General features: G+C 42.2%; 1 pseudogene; it reads right to left on the bottom strand.

Annotated features, from left to right (window-relative positions):
* Window positions 1-4,120: 4,120 nt before the first annotated feature.
* LOC135051626 (5S ribosomal RNA) lies at window positions 4,121-4,239 on the bottom strand (annotated as a pseudogene).
* Window positions 4,240-20,101: the final 15,862 nt, after the last annotated feature.

The raw sequence follows: 20,101 nt of genomic DNA, 5'->3' as shown, positions 1-20,101 counted from the left end.
GAAGATATTGTAAATTAGGCAAGATTATAAAAATGCACCATAATTTATATTTTCATTCAGTCCAAGTGGTCTGAGACTCCCAAGGCGAAAAATCCATTCGCTCTCTTTTTTGTATAATTCTTTGGTCATATCGCCTCCTCGTATGCCCAAGTTAATGCGATCTAAGCCAAAGACTTTCAATTCCTTAGTTGATCCATTGTGTTGATGGTGAAAATGTTTGGCAACCGTGGTAAGTTGTTTCATTCGTGCCAGATCCTTAGATGCATTTCGAATATTTCCAATGTGTTCCAGGACCCTCTCTTTCAATTTGCGTGTAGTCATGCCGACATATTTCACATTACAACTGCAAGTGATGCAGTAAATTACTGCTTGTGTATTACAATTAAAAAAGTGACGTAGCTTGGTTAACTGGCCATATTTGTCTGTGACTGTGTTGGTTTGCAGTATGTGTATGCACAACTTACATTGGCCGCACGGAAAGGAGCCTGTTGTCACTGGCTTCCTGCGTATTGAAGTTAGCAGATGGCTCCGAACTAATTGGTCTTTGATGTTTCTAGATCTGCGCCAGCTCATCTGTACCGTGGGGCCCACAATGGGAGATAAATCCGGATCCATCTGAAGTATAGGAAGGTGTTTGGTTATGGTATCCTTGAGCATTCTCCATTCGGGGCAAAATGTTCCTATAAATCTGATAGTCTCTTCATTTTCCGGTGTTGCCTTCTTAGGACCAAAGATTAAGTGATCCCTCTTAATCGATGTGGTAGTCTGATAGGCTCGTTTGAGTGACCGTTTGCTATATCCTCTGGCATGAAGTCGATTAGTAAGTTCCCAGCTCTTGGTTTTGTAGACGTGGTCCTCGGAGCAGTTACGCCTTAGCCTGAGATAATCTCCTTTGGGTATATTCTCAATAGTCGGAGGGAAATGTGAACTAGTTTGGAGAAGGAGACTGTTGGTTGCAGTCTCCTTCCGGTATAACTCTGTTTCCAAATAGCCCGTGTGAAATCTATAGATATCTAGGTCAAGAAACGGAACCCTGTCTGAGCTGATGGTGTGGGTCAACCTGATATTCAAATCATTGGTATTAAGTAATCCAATGAATTCCATTAATAGATCCCTTTCTCCGTTCCAGATAACGAAAACGTCATCAATATACCTCAACCACAATTCCACATGTATGGTGTATCTTTCATTTCCTGCGTTAAAGACATAAAAGTTTTCCCACCATCCCAAAAACAAATTGGCGTAAGTGGGAGCGCATGCTGCGCCCATTGCGGTTCCCCTTATTTGCAGGAAAAATTGATCCTGGAATACAAAGTAGTTTTTTGAAAGGACAAAATCAAGCAATAACAGGAGAAAAGTCGAAAAATCACTAGCTCCTCCTTGGTCCAAAAAGTATTTTACAGCTGTGATACCTTGGTGGTGATTAATGCTCGTGTAGAGTGCTTCTACATCTAAAGTTACCAATAGGAGATTTTCTTCACAGTGTATATTATGAATTTTACGTAGTAAGTCCGCTGTATCCTGCAAATAAGAGGGTAGAGAAAGGACAAATTCACGAAGATGAAGATCCAAAAATCGACTTGGTTGTTCCAGGAGTCCACCGTTACCAGACATAATCGGTCTTCCAGGTGGTACAGAGGCATCTTTGTGTACTTTGGGAAGTAAGTAAAAGGTGGGTGTTTTCGGATTCTGGGTTGTTAAACATTTTTGCTCTGGTTTGGTGATGGTGCCTTGTGTTGCCGCATGTTGTATTATAGAATTGTAAGAATTCACAAATCTGATGGTTGGGTCACTAAGAAGTTTCTTATAGCAGGAGGTGTTATGAAGTTGCCGGTAAGCCTCAGTGATATACATATCTCGTGGCCAAAGTACGATATTACCGCCTTTATCAGATGGTTTGAAGATGACATCATGCCAGGTTTCCAATTCCTGTAGGACTTTGCGCTCATTGAATTTTAGATTGGAAGGGAAATGATGATGGCCATGTCGGCTTTGGGCGTAAATTTCATCAAATTCTTTGGAAACTCTGTTCAGAAACACCTTAATCTCTGGGTTATTATTATCAGGAGGAAAGAACGTGGATTTGGGCCTATACTGGGGCCTATAGGTAGCTGGTGCATCCATGCTTGATTCGGCCTGTAATTCTTCCAAATTACGAATGGCATTGAGATCATCAGAGGTGAGGTCGGGATCAGCGATATTCTCTGATTGTCTACCTTGCTGTTTGGGGAAGAATTTTTTTAGAAGGAGCTTCCTCCCGAACAGTCTCAAATCCTTTTCCCAAGAAAAACGATTGAACGACTGGGATGGTGAAAAGGAGAGTCCCTTAGTAAGTACTGCCATGTGATCTGGGGAGAGGGATCTAGTAGATAGATTGATAACTTGTAGTGAGCTGGAGTTATTAGAATCTATCTCACTGTTTTTCTCTGACGGGCTGGGTAACGTGCTGTCCTTGTGATATCCCAATCCGAGTTTCGTCCGTCGTTTCTCCTTTCTCCCTCTCCTGGTTTTCCTCGTGTTCTGATGCGGCCTCTTGGTCTCTGACCTGAGCCTAAAAAAACGAGGATGGAAGTTGTCAATTTCCTCCTGATTCTCAAAAGTTTCACTGGCTGAATCACTGCTGGTAGAGGATTCAAATTCTGAGAAAGTAGGATCTTCCCTCTGTTTTCGGTTTCTACTGAGGGTTGTAGGGTTCCACCTGAAAATATCTCTTCTCGCAAAATCCTGTTTGTCTCGAATGAATTTAGTCCGTTTGCGATCCACTATCGTTTGTTCATATAGATCAATTTCTTTTTATGTTTATCAAAGGCTGCTTGAAAAGGCAGATCTTTCTCCCAGGTTTCCAAAGCCTTTCCAATTTCATCTATCTCTTTCTCAACTTGATCTAATAAAAGAGTGTCGTGTTTAACCAAAAGGTGAAGTAATTCATTGGAACACTTTAGTAATGCTGCTTCCCATTCACTCTTCAGGTTCTCACTGGCAAGAGGGAAGGAGGGAAATACCTTGGGTCTAAGGCCACGAGGTACAATCTTATATTTAATGTAATTTTCTAATGTGGTAACATCCCATGATAGGCGTACCCTCTTCTGTAAATTTTTCTGTAATTTAGAAAAAGAGGTGCGCCAATCTGAGTTGGGAGAGGTGTATTCGTAGGTATCTGAGAAAGGATCCGAGATATTAGTATTCGGACGTTTGGATAATTCTGTTTTTAATGAAAAAGTGGACATATTACATGCAAAAAGGCCTGTTGGGAAGATTTATATCCTTTGATTCAGTTCTGATCAATTGAAAAGCCAAGGAAATGGGCGGTACAAGCTGCATAAAATGAGGTGGCTGCTAAAAAGGATCAGAGGGGGAGTGTATTCAAATAACTAGAAAAGGAAATAATCAAGAAGCCGTGCTACAGTCAGAGGCTGTATTTACCCTACAGCATAGACGGTTACTATTGAACAAAGAGAGCGACCGTGCACTGGTATATAATAAATTGCAAAGATTATAAGAAACCAAAAATTGGACAGTTGTATTGTTGGAAAGGAGTAAATTAAACCTTTCAATTAAAGTCCCTATTGGTGGTGCGCCCAGAGCCAGAAAGCACAAGTACTAGCAAAGGGAGAGAAAGAAAGCTCTTGTGTGGGCGCACTCTTGAAAAAAACAGAAAAATGTTTTTTATTGTTCAGTTATTAGTAAGAAATGTTAAAATTTATATTTATTGATCATAAGTTAAAAAATTACCCCTCTATGATCCAAGGAAAAGTGTAAACATAAGAAAGACATGAGAAAATATGATATAATATAAAAATGTTCTGGTCTGTTAATCACATGAGAAGGATTAGAAAGGCTGCAGACACTTAATAGTCTAACACCCGTTTCTCCTGACCAGTACAGATAATCTGTATTAATGAGACCGACCAAGGAGGTCAGAATGTCTTGGAAAAAACCACTGAAATCGAGTTAATACCAAGCATTTATTATTCACCTATTTATTTGATGTTACGCAGAATTAGAAATATCTGTGTTGATATGACCTGAACGCAGAAAAAGTAAAGAAAGTTATTGAAAGAACAAGTAGTGGTGATACTGCTGTTGGTGTCCACCCTTTGGAAGAAGGGGAATAGTCCCTACTCTGCAACACCAGGTATTCCCAGGGAGTCTCATCTCAAGGTACTGACCCGGCCCAACGCTGTTTCGCTTCCAAGATCAGACGAGATCGGGCATTAGCAGCGTGGTATGGTAGTAGAGAGGGTATCTACCAATGAGAGTGCACCTATATAGAGATGGTAGAGTAAAGATTTAGAAAGATAGTCATATAGTGTGTAGATCTGCTTTCCACGTTAGGCGGGGTGAAACAATTGTCACTCAGTGACAAGGTGCACCCTGGATCGTGAATGAGAGTCTACAGAAAATAGTAAGTAGTGAAAGGAAAAAAGGTTTTAACACTTCTAGAATTATACTAGTGGTCGCTAACCCTGGCGGGAGACCACGTCACAAGGTATACAGCGTCAGGTAAGTTAGTACATGTAAATATCATTCACATATATATTCCTTTTTTGAGCAAAGCATCATTACTATGAAAAACAACCTAACAGGTATAGCACACTGTATAGGAAGGAGAATAAACGATGTATGAATAATCTGCAATTTATGGGGTTATAGGGCTATATTATGCACAGAAAATCCAAATTAATTGGCTTGCAGTGTTAATTGATGTATCAAAAAGAAAAGTCACCTCTTGCAGTGATATTGGTCTGCAATGTATGTGATTATTATTATGCGAGAAAAAAATCTCAAATATATAACATGCAGTATTAGATAGTGTGCCAAGAAGTGATAAGCATATATGTTAATAATACTGGCATGCGATATGTAGAATTATAATACTGAAATATGCACAAAAATCACAACTGCTTAAACGTGCAATGAATATGCCCAATGCACCTATAGAGAATAGAATTCAAACTTCAATTGTAAATGGAAGATTGCAGCTAGAAAGGTGATACTCAAAATGTCAGGGTCCGGAGATAGGTGATAATGCAGGATCCTCCAAGGACAGGTCCCTTGCTGTGATCCGTGGAAAACGCGTTTCGCCCGTTGGGCTTGTTCACTTCCGGGATCTCATGGTCGATACTGTGTGCGGGGTTTAAAAGCCCTGCTAATGTTAGGTAGCAGCCAATGGGTTATGCGTATCCAAATCGTAATGGGGGAAGAAGTATAGAGGTTCCCATGAAGATGCGGGAGACCAAATGAAAAACGGGTTGGTGACGCATCCCAGCCAATCAGAGCATGGGTGCGTCAAATGACGTAGTATGTAGGCGGACTAAGGGGGAGGCTCGTGGGCATGGGTAATCTAATTGGAGCAATAGGGAAGGCCTAAGAGCAGGGAAGACGATGGCGCCATGTTCGATATGGGATTGCCCAGAGTGCATCCTATTATCGAGCATACACTGATGAGAAAGAAAGGTATATAAAGGAAAAATAAAATAAAAATAAAAAACCTTGATATTGAATCTGACAGTGCTAAATTGCTAACAAAGTATAATGAGAAAAACATGATTAATTAAGTATGTAACACTGCGGAACGGGCGAAGAGTATGAAAAAGTCCATAGGCACCGGAAGCAAATAAGATAGTGATATATCTTGATCAATCAGGGTATGAATGCCACTTATTCAATTGGCCTGTGAAAAATATGCTAGTATGTTGAAAAAATAATAAAGCCTGGCTCCATACTATGCAGGAGGAAGTTGATCACTGCATTAGATACTATAGCGCCATATTGGAAGAGGGCAAAACTGCCAGAACTGATAAAAATAAATACTATTAAAAAGGAAAAAATAATAAAATGTTGTTGAACACAAGGGTATGTTGGTGTCCAGACTAGAGGTGAAATCCCAGTGGTGCGTGAACTATGACGCATCCTGGGATGGGAAAATTTATAGGTAATGGTTGCTAAGGGGTGAAAAAAAATAAAAAAATAAAAAATAAATAAAAAAAAATATATAAAAATGAAACAAAAAAATATATATGCATAGATATATAAAATTATGTAGGCAAAGTGTAGAATCCAAATGAGAGAGCGGGGAGGAAAGGGAAATAGGGGAGGAATGGGATTGGGACGGAAGTTGAGGAAAACAGTGGGATATGCCATTGAAACCAGGTGAAGAAAAAAAAAAAGGGTTGAAAAAGTGAAGTGTGTACAGGTAATTGGTGCTGAAAGGGTAGGGAAGAAGGGGATGGGGGTGGGAAAGGGAGGTGTTACTGGTAGCAGTGAATTTAAGTGAAGGTCTGGGAAAATGGGAGATGTGTGCTAATAGAGATGGTGAGGATGTGGGTATGCTGGTTGCGTGAATGATGTTGGATTGTGCTAAATATGGTAGTGATATAGATTATGATATTTTTATACATGGCACTAAAACAGTAAGGTGGATAAGGTTAATATTAGAGATGAGCGGGTTCGGTTTCTCTGAATCCGAACCCGCCAGAACTTCATGGTTTTTTTCACGGGTCCGAGCGACTCGGATCTTCCCGCCTTGCTCGGTTAACCCGAGCGCGCCCGAACGTCATCATGACGCTGTCGGATTCTCGCGAGGCTCGGATTCTATCGCGAGACTCGGATTCTATATAAGGAGCCGCGCGTCGCCGCCATTTTCACACATGCATTGAGATTGATAGGGAGAGGACGTGGCTGGCGTCCTCTCCGTTTAGAATAGATTAGAGAGACACTTGATTTACTAATTTTGGGGAGCATTAGGAGTACTCAGTACAGTGCAGAGTTTTGCTGATAGTGACCAGTGACCACCAGTTTTATTTATAATCCTTTCTCTGCCTGAAAAAAGCGATACACAGCACACAGTGACTCAGTCACATACCATATCTGTGTGCACTGCTCAGGCTCAGGCCAGTGTGCTGCATCATCTATTATCTATATATAATATTATATATATCTGTCTGACTGCTCAGCTCACACAGCTTATAATTGTGGGGGAGACTGGGGAGCACTACTGCAGTGCCAGTTATAGGTTATAGCAGGAGCCAGGAGTACATAATATATTATATAGTGAGTGACCACCAGACACACAGTGCAGTTTATTTAATATATCCGTTCTCTGCCTGAAAAAAGCGATACACACAGTGACTCAGTCAGTCACATACCATATCTGTGTGCACTGCTCAGGCTCAGGCCAGTGTGCTGCATCATCTATATATATTATATATCTGTCTGACTGCTCAGCTCACACAGCTTATAATTGTGGGGGAGACTGGGGAGCACTACTGCAGTGCCAGTTATAGGTTATAGCAGGAGCCAGGAGTACATAATATTATATTAAAATTAAACAGTGCACACTTTTGCTGCAGGAGTGCCACTGCCAGTGTGACTAGTGACCAGTGACCTGACCACCAGTATATATAATATTAGTAGTATACTATCTCTTTATCAACCAGTCTATATTAGCAGCAGACACAGTACAGTGCGGTAGTTCACGGCTGTGGCTACCTCTGTGTCGGCACTCGGCAGCCCGTCCATAATTGTATATACCACCTAACCGTGGTTTTTTTTTCTTTCTTTATACATACATACTAGTTACGAGTATACTATCTCTTTATCAACCAGTCTATATATTAGCAGCAGACACAGTACAGTGCGGTAGTTCACGGCTGTGGCTACCTCTGTGTCGGCACTCGGCAGCCCGTCCATAATTGTATATACCACCTAACCGTGGTTTTTTTTTCTTTCTTTATACATACATACTAGTTACGAGTATACTATCTCTTTATCAACCAGTCTATATATTAGCAGCAGACACAGTACAGTGCGGTAGTTCACGGCTGTGGCTACCTCTGTGTCGGCACTCGGCAGCCCGTCCATAATTGTATATACCACCTAACCGTGGTTTTTTTTTCTTTCTTTATACATACATACTAGTTACGAGTATACTATCTCTTTATCAACCAGTCTATATATTAGCAGCAGACACAGTACAGTGCGGTAGTTCACGGCTGTGGCTACCTCTGTGTCGGCACTCGGCAGCCCGTCCATAATTGTATATACCACCTAACCGTGGTTTTTTTTTCTTTCTTTATACATACATACTAGTTACGAGTATACTATCTCTTTATCAACCAGTCTATATATTAGCAGCAGACACAGTACAGTGCGGTAGTTCACGGCTGTGGCTACCTCTGTGTCGGCACTCGGCAGCCCGTCCATAATTGTATATACCACCTAACCGTGGTTTTTTTTTTCTTTCTTTATACATACATACTAGTTACGAGTATACTATCTCTTTATCAACCAGTCTATATTAGCAGCAGACACAGTACAGTGCGGTAGTTCACGGCTGTGGCTACCTCTGTGTCGGCACTCGGCAGCCCGTCCATAATTGTATATACCACCTAACCGTGGTTTTTTTTTCTTTCTTTATACATACATACTAGTTACGAGTATACTATCTCTTTATCAACCAGTCTATATATTAGCAGCAGACACAGTACAGTGCGGTAGTTCACGGCTGTGGCTACCTCTGTGTCGGCACTCGGCAGCCCGTCCATAATTGTATATACCACCTAACCGTGGTTTTTTTTTCTTTCTTTATACATACATACTAGTTACGAGTATACTATCTCTTTATCAACCAGTCTATATTAGCAGCAGACACAGTACAGTGCGGTAGTTCACGGCTGTGGCTACCTCTGTGTCGGCACTCGGCAGCCCGTCCATAATTGTATATACCACCTAACCGTGGTTTTTTTTTCTTTCTTTATACATACATACTAGTTACGAGTATACTATCTCTTTATCAACCAGTCTATATATTAGCAGCAGACACAGTACAGTGCGGTAGTTCACGGCTGTGGCTACCTCTGTGTCGGCACTCGGCAGCCCGTCCATAATTGTATATACCACCTAACCGTGGTTTTTTTTTCTTTCTTTATACATACATACTAGTTACGAGTATACTATCTCTTTATCAACCAGTCTATATTAGCAGCAGACACAGTACAGTGCGGTAGTTCACGGCTGTGGCTACCTCTGTGTCGGCACTCGGCAGCCCGTCCATAATTGTATATACCACCTAACCGTGGTTTTTTTTTCTTTCTTTATACATACATACTAGTTACGAGTATACTATCTCTTTATCAACCAGTCTATATATTAGCAGCAGACACAGTACAGTGCGGTAGTTCACGGCTGTGGCTACCTCTGTGTCGGCACTCGGCAGCCCGTCCATAATTGTATATACCACCTAACCGTGGTTTTTTTTTCTTTCTTTATACATACATACTAGTTACGAGTATACTATCTCTTTATCAACCAGTCTATATATTAGCAGCAGACACAGTACAGTGCGGTAGTTCACGGCTGTGGCTACCTCTGTGTCGGCACTCGGCAGCCCGTCCATAATTGTATACTAGTATCCAATCCATCCATCTCCATTGTTTACCTGAGGTGCCTTTTAGTTGTGCCTATTAAAATATGGAGAACAAAAATGTTGAGGTTCCAAAATTAGGGAAAGATCAAGATCCACTTCCACCTCGTGCTGAAGCTGCTGCCACTAGTCATGGCCGAGATGATGAAATGCCAGCAACGTCGTCTGCCAAGGCCGATGCCCAATGTCATAGTACAGAGCATGTCAAATCCAAAACACCAAATATCAGTAAAAAAAGGACTCCAAAACCTAAAATAAAATTGTCGGAGGAGAAGCGTAAACTTGCCAATATGCCATTTACCACACGGAGTGGCAAGGAACGGCTGAGGCCCTGGCCTATGTTCATGGCTAGTGGTTCAGCTTCACATGAGGATGGAAGCACTCAGCCTCTCGCTAGAAAAATGAAAAGACTCAAGCTGGCAAAAGCAGCACAGCAAAGAACTGTGCATTCTTCGAAATCCCAAATCCACAAGGAGAGTCCAATTGTGTCGGTTGCGATGCCTGACCTTCCCAACACTGGACGTGAAGAGCATGCGCCTTCCACCATTTGCACGCCCCCTGCAAGTGCTGGAAGGAGCACCCGCAGTCCAGTTCCTGATAGTCAGATTGAAGATGTCAGTGTTGAAGTACACCAGGATGAGGAGGATATGGGTGTTGCTGGCGCTGGGGAGGAAATTGACCAGGAGGATTCTGATGGTGAGGTGGTTTGTTTAAGTCAGGCACCCGGGGAGACACCTGTTGTCCGTGGGAGGAATATGGCCGTTGACATGCCTGGTGAAAATACCAAAAAAATCAGCTCTTCGGTGTGGAGGTATTTCACCAGAAATGCGGACAACAGGTGTCAAGCCGTGTGTTCCCTTTGTCAAGCTGTAATAAGTAGGGGTAAGGACGTTAACCACCTCGGAACATCCTCCCTTATACGTCACCTGCAGCGCATTCATAATAAGTCAGTGACAAGTTCAAAAACTTTGGGTGACAGCGGAAGCAGTCCACTGACCAGTAAATCCCTTCCTCTTGTAACCAAGCTCACGCAAACCACCCCACCAACTCCCTCAGTGTCAATTTCCTCCTTCCCCAGGAATGCCAATAGTCCTGCAGGCCATGTCACTGGCAATTCTGACGAGTCCTCTCCTGCCTGGGATTCCTCCGATGCATCCTTGCGTGTAACGCCTACTGCTGCTGGCGCTGCTGTTGTTGCCGCTGGGAGTCGATGGTCATCCCAGAGGGGAAGTCGTAAGCCCACTTGTACTACTTCCAGTAAGCAATTGACTGTTCAACAGTCCTTTGCGAGGAAGATGAAATATCACAGCAGTCATCCTACTGCAAAGCGGATAACTGAGTCCTTGACAACTATGTTGGTGTTAGACGTGCGTCCGGTATCCGCCGTTAGTTCACAGGGAACTAGACAATTTATTGAGGCAGTGTGCCCCCGTTACCAAATACCATCTAGGTTCCACTTCTCTAGGCAGGCGATACCGAGAATGTACACGGACGTCAGAAAAAGACTCACCAGTGTCCTAAAAAATGCAGTTGTACCCAATGTCCACTTAACCACGGACATGTGGACAAGTGGAGCAGGGCAGGGTCAGGACTATATGACTGTGACAGCCCACTGGGTAGATGTATGGACTCCCGCCGCAAGAACAGCAGCGGCGGCACCGGTAGCAGCATCTCGCAAACGCCAACTCTTTCCTAGGCAGGCTACGCTTTGTATCACCGCTTTCCAGAATACGCACACAGCTGAAAACCTCTTACGGCAACTGAGGAAGATCATCGCGGAATGGCTTACCCCAATTGGACTCTCCTGTGGATTTGTGGCATCGGACAACGCCAGCAATATTGTGTGTGCATTAAATATGGGCAAATTCCAGCACGTCCCATGTTTTGCACATACCTTGAATTTGGTGGTGCAGAATTTTTTAAAAAACGACAGGGGCGTGCAAGAGATGCTGTCGGTGGCCAGAAAAATTGCGGGACACTTTCGGCGTACAGGCACCACGTACAGAAGACTGGAGCACCACCAAAAACTACTGAACCTGCCCTGCCATCATCTGAAGCAAGAAGTGGTAACGAGGTGGAATTCAACCCTCTATATGCTTCAGAGGTTGGAGGAGCAGCAAAAGGCCATTCAAGCCTATACAATTGAGCACGATATAGTAGGTGGAATGCACCTGTCTCAAGTGCAGTGGAGAATGATTTCAACGTTGTGCAAGGTTCTGATGCCCTTTGAACTTGCCACACGTGAAGTCAGTTCAGACACTGCCAGCCTGAGTCAGGTCATTCCCCTCATCAGGCTTTTGCAGAAGAAGCTGGAGGCATTGAAGAAGGAGCTAAAAGGGAGCGATTCCGCTAGGCATGTGGGACTTGTGGATGCAGCCCTTAATTCGCTTAACAAGGATTCACGGGTGGTCAATCTGTTGAAATCAGAGCACTACATTTTGGCCACCGTGCTCGATCCTAGATTTAAAGCCTACCTTGGATCTCTCTTTCCGGCAGACACAGGTCTGCTGGGGTTGAAAGACCTGCTGGTGACAAAATTGTCAAGTCAAGCGGAACGCGACCTGTCAACATCTCCTCCTTCACATTCTCCCGCAACTGGGGGTGCGAGGAAAAGGCTCAGAATTCCGAGCCCACCCGCTGGCGGTGATGCAGGGCAGTCTGGAGCGACTGCTGATGCTGACATCTGGTCCGGACTGAAGGACCTGACAACGATTACGGACATGTCGTCTACTGTCACTGCATATGATTCTCTCAACATTGATAGAATGGTGGAGGATTATATGAGTGACCGCATCCAAGTAGGCACGTCACACAGTCCGTACTTATACTGGCAGGAAAAAGAGGCAATTTGGAGGCCCTTGCACAAACTGGCTTTATTCTACCTAAGTTGCCCTCCCACAAGTGTGTACTCCGAAAGAGTGTTTAGTGCCGCCGCTCACCTTGTCAGCAATCGGCGTACGAGGTTACATCCAGAAAATGTGGAGAAGATGATGTTCATTAAAATGAATTATAATCAATTCCTCCGCGGAGACATTGACCAGCAGCAATTGCCTCCACAAAGTACACAGGGAGCTGAGATGGTGGATTCCAGTGGGGACGAATTGATAATCTGTGAGGAGGGGGATGTACACGGTGATATATCGGAGGGTGAAGATGAGGTGGACATCTTGCCTCTGTAGAGCCAGTTTGTGCAAGGAGAGATTAATTGCTTCTTTTTTGGGGGGGGTCCAAACCAACCCGTCATATCAGTCACAGTCGTGTGGCAGACCCTGTCACTGAAATGATGGGTTGGTTAAAGTGTGCATGTCCTGTTTTGTTTATACAACATAAGGGTGGGTGGGAGGGCCCAAGGACAATTCCATCTTGCACCTCTTTTTTCTTTTCTTTTTCTTTGCATCATGTGCTGATTGGGGAGGGTTTTTTGGAAGGGACATCCTGCGTGACACTGCAGTGCCACTCCTAGATGGGCCCGGTGTTTGTGTCGGCCACTAGGGTCGCTAATCTTACTCACACAGTCAGCTACCTCATTGCGCCTCTTTTTTTCTTTGCGTCATGTGCTGTTTGGGGAGGGTTTTTTGGAAGGGACATCCTGCGTGACACTGCAGTGCCACTCCTAGATGGGCCCGGTGTTTGTGTCGGCCACTAGGGTCGCTAATCTTACTCACACAGCTACCTCATTGCGCCTCTTTTTTTCTTTGCGTCATGTGCGGTTTGGGGAGGGTTTTTTGGAAGGGACATCCTGCGTGACACTGCAGTGCCACTCCTAGATGGGCCCGGTGTTTGTGTCGGCCACTAGGGTCGCTAATCTTACTCACACAGCTACCTCATTGCGCCTCTTTTTTTCTTTGCGTCATGTGCTGTTTGGGGAGGGTTTTTTGGAAGGGCCATCCTGCGTGACACTGCAGTGCCACTCCTAGATGGGCCCGGTGTTTGTGTCGGCCACTAGGGTCGCTAATCTTACTCACACAGCTACCTCATTGCGCCTCTTTTTTTCTTTGCGTCATGTGCTGTTTGGGGAGGGTTTTTTGGAAGGGACATCCTGCGTGACACTGCAGTGCCACTCCTAGATGGGCCCGGTGTTTGTGTCGGCCACTAGGGTCGCATATCTTACTCACACAGCGACCTCGGTGCAAATTTTAGGACTAAAAATAATATTGTGAGGTGTGAGGTATTCAGAATAGACTGAAAATGAGTGTAAATTATGGTTTTTGAGGTTAATAATACTTTGGGATCAAAATGACCCCCAAATTCTATGATTTAAGCTGTTTTTTAGTGTTTTTTGAAAAAAACACCCGAATCCAAAACACACCCGAATCCGACAAAAAAAATTCGGTGAGGTTTTGCCAAAACGCGTTCGAACCCAAAACACGGCCGCGGAACCGAACCCAAAACCAAAACACAAAACCCGAAAAATTTCAGGCGCTCATCTCTAGTTAATATAGGTAGACAAAGGGGATGGGGGCTACGGTGAGATCCTAGATCCCCTATTTGTATTGAATACAAAGGATAATATTACATAAAATTAAATCTCTAAAAGGAGGAGAAGGAAATGAAATGCTAAGAAGAACACAGAGGGAGGATTTGATGTTAGGTGCACTAGGAATAGTGGAGTGTCACATGTATAAAGAAATACTAGTGGATAATTGAAAAAAGTGAGAAGGTGAACAGGGGAAAGTGTAGTAGAAAAAATTGAAGAAACCTGCGGAAAAGTGATAATTTAGTGACGTGAAAAACCTATTGCAAAATATTGTGAATTAGTTGGTCATGCTGAGGAAAGGGAGATATTATTAAAAGAAGAGAGGGGTTGGATATACTGTTCAAATTGATATGGAAGCATGTATGTATGGTATGTATTGACGATTGACACTATGGAGTTATTGAGGCATGATGAGATGAGAAATGAAGGAATTATGTAGTAAATTAATGGGAGTATAGAAGATATTGTAAATTAGGCAAGATTATAAAAATGCACCATAATTTATATTTTCATTCAGTCCAAGTGGTCTGAGACTCCCAAGGCGAAAAATCCATTCGCTCTCTTTTTTGTATAATTCTTTGGTCATATCGCCTCCTCGTATGCCCAAGTTAATGCGATCTAAGCCAAAGACTTTCAATTCCTTAGTTGATCCATTGTGTTGATGGTGAAAATGTTTGGCAACCGTGGTAAGTTGTTTCATTCGTGCCAGATCCTTAGATGCATTTCGAATATTTCCAATGTGTTCCAGGACCCTCTCTTTCAATTTGCGTGTAGTCATGCTGACATATTTCACATTACAACTGCAAGTGATGCAGTAAATTACTGCTTGTGTATTACAATTAAAAAAGTGACGTAGCTTGGTTAATTGGCCATATTTGTCTGTGACTGTGTTGGTTTGCAGTATGTGTATGCACGACTTACATTGGCCGCACGGAAAGGAGCCTGTTGTCACTGGCTTCCTGCGTATTGAAGTTAGCAGATGGCTCCGAACTAATTGGTCTTTGATGTTTCTAGATCTGCGCCAGCTCATCTGTACCGTGGGGCCCACAATGGGAGATAAATCCGGATCCATCTGAAGTATAGGAAAGTGTTTGGTTATGGCATCCTTGAGCATTCTCCATTCGGGGCAAAATGTTCCTATAAATCTGATAGTCTCTTCATTTTCCGGTGTTGCCTTCTTAGGACCAAAGATTAAGTGATCCCTCTTAATCGATGTGGTAGCCTGATAGGCTCGTTTGAGTGACCGTTTGCTATATCCTCTGGCATGAAGTCGATTAGTAAGTTCCCAGCTCTTGGTTTTGTAGACGTGGTCCTCGGAGCAGTTACGCCTTAGCCGGAGCAGTTACGCCTTGGTGCCAACGTGCACCAAGACCGCCGGGTCTTTCCCAGCCCCTCCCAACAATCTATCTACCCGGTCCGCGATGTGCCATACCCGAGCACCCGGGAGACAACAGACTGTACGGCGATCACGGTCCCGGTAGCAGATTGCCCTATCTGCCTTCCTGATGATAGAATCCCCTACCACCACCATCTGACTAGGTACCTCACTATCTTTTATCCCAACCGCGCCAGAGGGACCGCTCCTCTGGATGCTAGAGGGAGCAGTCTCCTCCGGCACCGTCATTTCTTCACTATCATCTTCCGATTCCTCGTCCAATCGGGCAAATTTGTTCGGGTTTGATAGTTCGGAGATGTCGAGCCTCCCCCTCTTTTTCTTCCTTCTAACTGTGACCCAACTGGCTACCTGATCATCATCCTCTTCTACCAGTGACCCCTCCCGCAACTCCTCCACCGTTCTGTCTAAACTACTCTCGAAATTGTGAATCTCCCTCAGTCGCGTAACGGTTTGCTCTAGATCAGTTACCTGGGCTTCCAGGGTAACCGTTCGCACACACCTCGTGCAGATGTAATCACACTGGGTCGGTAGCTCCAGGTGTGCATACATCTTGCACGACATGCACTGAGTGAGGTCCCCAATCACAGCCCCTCCCATATTATTTGTAAGGTCTAACTCCCTGTTACTCTCAAAGAAAAAGCAGCAAAAATAAAAAGTAGAAGACAAGCAATCTAACTTATACAATAATTAAGCTGGCTTATACTTATCTATCTTTGTGCGGTAAGCGAAATGTAATATTCAGTATATGACATTTGACTTTACATTTTTCACTGGTCAGAACAGTGTTTCAGAACATCTGCCTGTTATTTCCCTGTCTGATTATATAAATAAAGGAATTATGACCTAAGTGTTAATAATGGGAGGACAAGTTTAGAGTTAAAAATAGTGAGGTTGTCAGTACTGGGACTTGTAAATCTAAACTCTCTATTGTCTGTTGTCTGTCTACTCTCTCTTTTGCAGGTACTTAACAACATAGCCCTTTATAAATCTAAAATAAACACACAGAGACTTATTGGAGGGATAGGGTAAGCTTTATAAAGAAGGGGATGGAAAGTAAACGGTCGCCCAGAAAGAATGGCTCCACACAGCAGTGTTGCTATCTGCTGACCAGCCTAATTAGGTCTAGATGGGAGCCTTCTGCCAGCCCATCTCACACTCTTAAGATATCCAAACTCCCTTAGAAGGCCCACTTGAACCGTTATTGCCGCTGACCCCAGTAAATAGAATCAGCATAACCCAAGTATTGGCGAGAACTGTACCTTAAGATCTAATAGCTAGACAGCCACTCCTACTGTTCTTTCTCACTATCAAAGCCAACACAACACAGGAATGTCTACAGATTACAGACCTTCCCTACCCACAGACACTATAATGCTAAACTCACCGTCAAAAACACTCCCTTATTAAACAGATTTATTAAAGAAATAACTGGCCATACAGTATCATAAAACACCTCCCAACACTATTGCAAATTCTTGCCAGAGATTATATATCTCAACACAGACTAAGGACAAAATTTACTAAGCGGCAGATTGTAAACCCAGGCGGTTTTGCTACACGCCGTCAAACCAAACTTATTTATTTATTAACAGTTTCCTATATAGCACAGCAAATTTCCGATGAGCTTAACAACTGGATACAATGATAAAACAAAACTTGGTATTAACAACCAGTAATAGAGGTAGGAAGGAATAGACTAGAACATAATTGATTATCAAACCATCATCAATGTTTTAAACCATAGAAAGAATAGAATAGAATAGAATAGAATAGAATAGAAACCCCGGATATATCAAGCAGGCAAGCATTTATCAAAACAGCTGTAAAACCATAAGGTATTAATTTTACTATTAACATTTTTTATATAGTTATATACTCTGTCTAACAATACATATTGAGAGTTTTCACAAGAGTTTTCACAAGAGGAATTACAGGTTGAGTATCCCTTATCCAAAATGCTTGGGACCAGAGGTAATTTGAATGTCGGATTTTTCCGTATTTTGGAATAATTGCATACCATAATGAGATATCATGGTGATGGGACCTAAATCTAAGCACAGAATGCAATTATGTTACATATATACCTTATACACACAGCCTGAAGGTAATTTTAGCCAATATTTTTTATAACTTTGTGCATTAAACAAAGTGTGTCTACATTCACACAATTCATTTATGTTTCATATACACCTTATATACAGTCTGAAGGTCATTTAATACAATATTTTTAATAACTTTGTGTATTAAACAAAGTTTGTGTACATTGAGCCATCAAAAAACAAAGGTTTCACTATATAACTCTCACTTACAAAAGTCCGTATTTCGGAATATTCCGTATTTCGGAATATTTGGATATGGGATACTCAACCTGTATATTGAAATCCCTACATATAATTTGCTAACATTTAACATATAATTTCCAAAAGCATCTAATAAATGTGTATATCTTTTAGAATGCCTTTACTGGAAGACTTTACTGGAATACTCTTGTTTGTTCTAGAGCAAACAAATAATTTAATTTGTTTAATGATACTTGTATATAATTTTTCCTTACAAATAGAGAGCTACTAAGGAATATTTTCATATATGCTTACTATATGTTAACGATATAATAATATCCTTTATAGACCATTCAGCCGATATGATGAATAATATAAATCATACAGTATGCTATTGCATATATTTAAGTTATTGGCAAGCATTAAGAAATGAATATATACAAAAACTACAAAAACTGAACTAAAGGAAAAAAGGACTTTTATTATTATTATTATTAGTAGTAGTAGTAGTAGTAGTAGTAGTAGTAGTAGTAGTAGTAGTAGTAGTAGTAGTATATACTAGTTTATTGAACCTGGCATATATTGGGTCACCTCGATCTCAGCCCCTTTCGACCCCCTCAGCTCCGCCAGCCTCTTACCAACCCACAGCCTCAGAAGTCCATATTTTGAGAAAGTTACTAGTGAGACGCTATGCCAGGCAGGGGCAGGATGAAGAGTCAATGTTGTGGCTGATGATGTGTTGATGGTGGAGAGATTGGATCCATTCACTCATTCCATTGTGTAGTAGTGAACAAGAGGAATGCTTAAACGGGTGTGGATCATTGGGTTGACTCTAAAATGGTCAACAGTGTCTAGGTTAACCCCAAAAGGTCGAAATGCACTAGGTCAACACAGGAAAAAAGTTGATATTAATAATAAGTTGACATGAAAAAGGTTGACACAAAAAGGTTGATATGAGGTTTTAAACTTTTTTTGGTTTCATTTACTCCATAAACTGACCGGGAACCCCAATTAGTGCACCACGTCCCCTCACATGGCTCGCTATGCTCAGCACAGGTTACTATTCCCAATCATAGTCCCCGTGGATGGTAAAGTATGAAAAAGTTACAACTGAAAAAAATGTAAAGAACTCATGTCCGCCTTTTCCTGTGTCAACCTTTTAACCATGTCTACCTAATGAACATTGACCAATGGTGGTTGACCTATTGACTGTCGACCTTAATGTGGTCGACCTAACAACCGTATACCGCTTAAACTGGCATTTGCATATTTTCGGTAATTCGTGAGGAATCTCAGCATGGCATGAACTGCGTGCACCTCTGAATCACACTCCTGGATCTTGTCTTTTCATCTCATTACTATGTTCTGTTAGCAGAACACAAACTGATCTTCATATATGTGTCCCACATATTGTATACATTTACAGTATAGGTTTGCTCAGTAGAATATTTATTTTGTCAACATTTAAAATGACATTTTTATGATATTACATAGTTGCCAATGATCGCTCATATGGGAACAGTTACAGTAAATAAATCCCTAAATTTCAGTCAACTGCAGCAATACGTTTTTTGATCACACAAGGTTAGGCTGGAAAGCTGAACTCCTAAAGTGAATAGAAAATTGGAGGAGTAAACTGTCACAGTCATGACATTCTATACCATATCCGTGCGAAATCAGTGCAGATATTCTAAGCTTCATTGTCAATTGCAAATTGGAGACACATGGCTGTAGACTGCAGTCATTTTCCAAAAGTGATGAAAGGTTGATGCTTGTTATTATGTAATGGGTGTAGCTACAGTAAGTGTTGCAGAAATACAGATTAACACTATATGCATTACAATGACCGTCTTTATACAGGACTCCTTTTTGAGTGTTCTATTTTTACAAATACAGTAGGTAGGCCAATCAGATTGTGTGTATTTGCAAGTTACTTCATTTTGGAAGCAAGAAGTATTTTACAAGCCAAAAACACCTGTTGGCTTGAATGCCAAATGTTACTCCCTCCTCACCAATAAACACCACATGTGCAGACTCTTTGTCTGTCCAGTAACGATCTGCATTTGTGTAAATTATGGCCTACTGTCTTAGAAAATTCCATTACCAGAAACACTGGGTTCAGGCTGTCTTCCCATATTGAATAACTAAGTGTACTTTTTGCACAGAATGTAACTTGTAAAAGCAATTAATTTCCCTGCAAGCTGTGGGTGTTTACAATGAGCATATAGCAGTCAGATCTCTCTCTCTCTCTCTCTCTCTCTCTCTCTCTCTCCTCCCCCCTCTATCTATCTCTCCGCCCCCTCTCCCCTGCTCTCTGTCTTTCTCGCTCGCTCTCATATATATAGCTTATATTAATTGTAACAGCTTCTACTTTAGTAAAACAAACAGAAAAGTTCATGACAAGAGCTAAGTATTCTTCTTGCTCTCCTTTCCAACAAAGATACACATGAAAAATGAATCAAATACCATCCTACTACACATTCCGCATTGCATTCCATATTAGGGTAGGTCCAACGCTTGCTTAT

This window comes from Pseudophryne corroboree, chromosome 2, assembly GCF_028390025.1.
Source record: "Pseudophryne corroboree isolate aPseCor3 chromosome 2, aPseCor3.hap2, whole genome shotgun sequence".
Taxonomy (NCBI): Eukaryota; Metazoa; Chordata; class Amphibia; order Anura; family Myobatrachidae; genus Pseudophryne; species Pseudophryne corroboree.
Note: the sequence above shows the minus strand (reverse complement) of the source record. Positions and strands in the feature narration are given on the sequence as shown.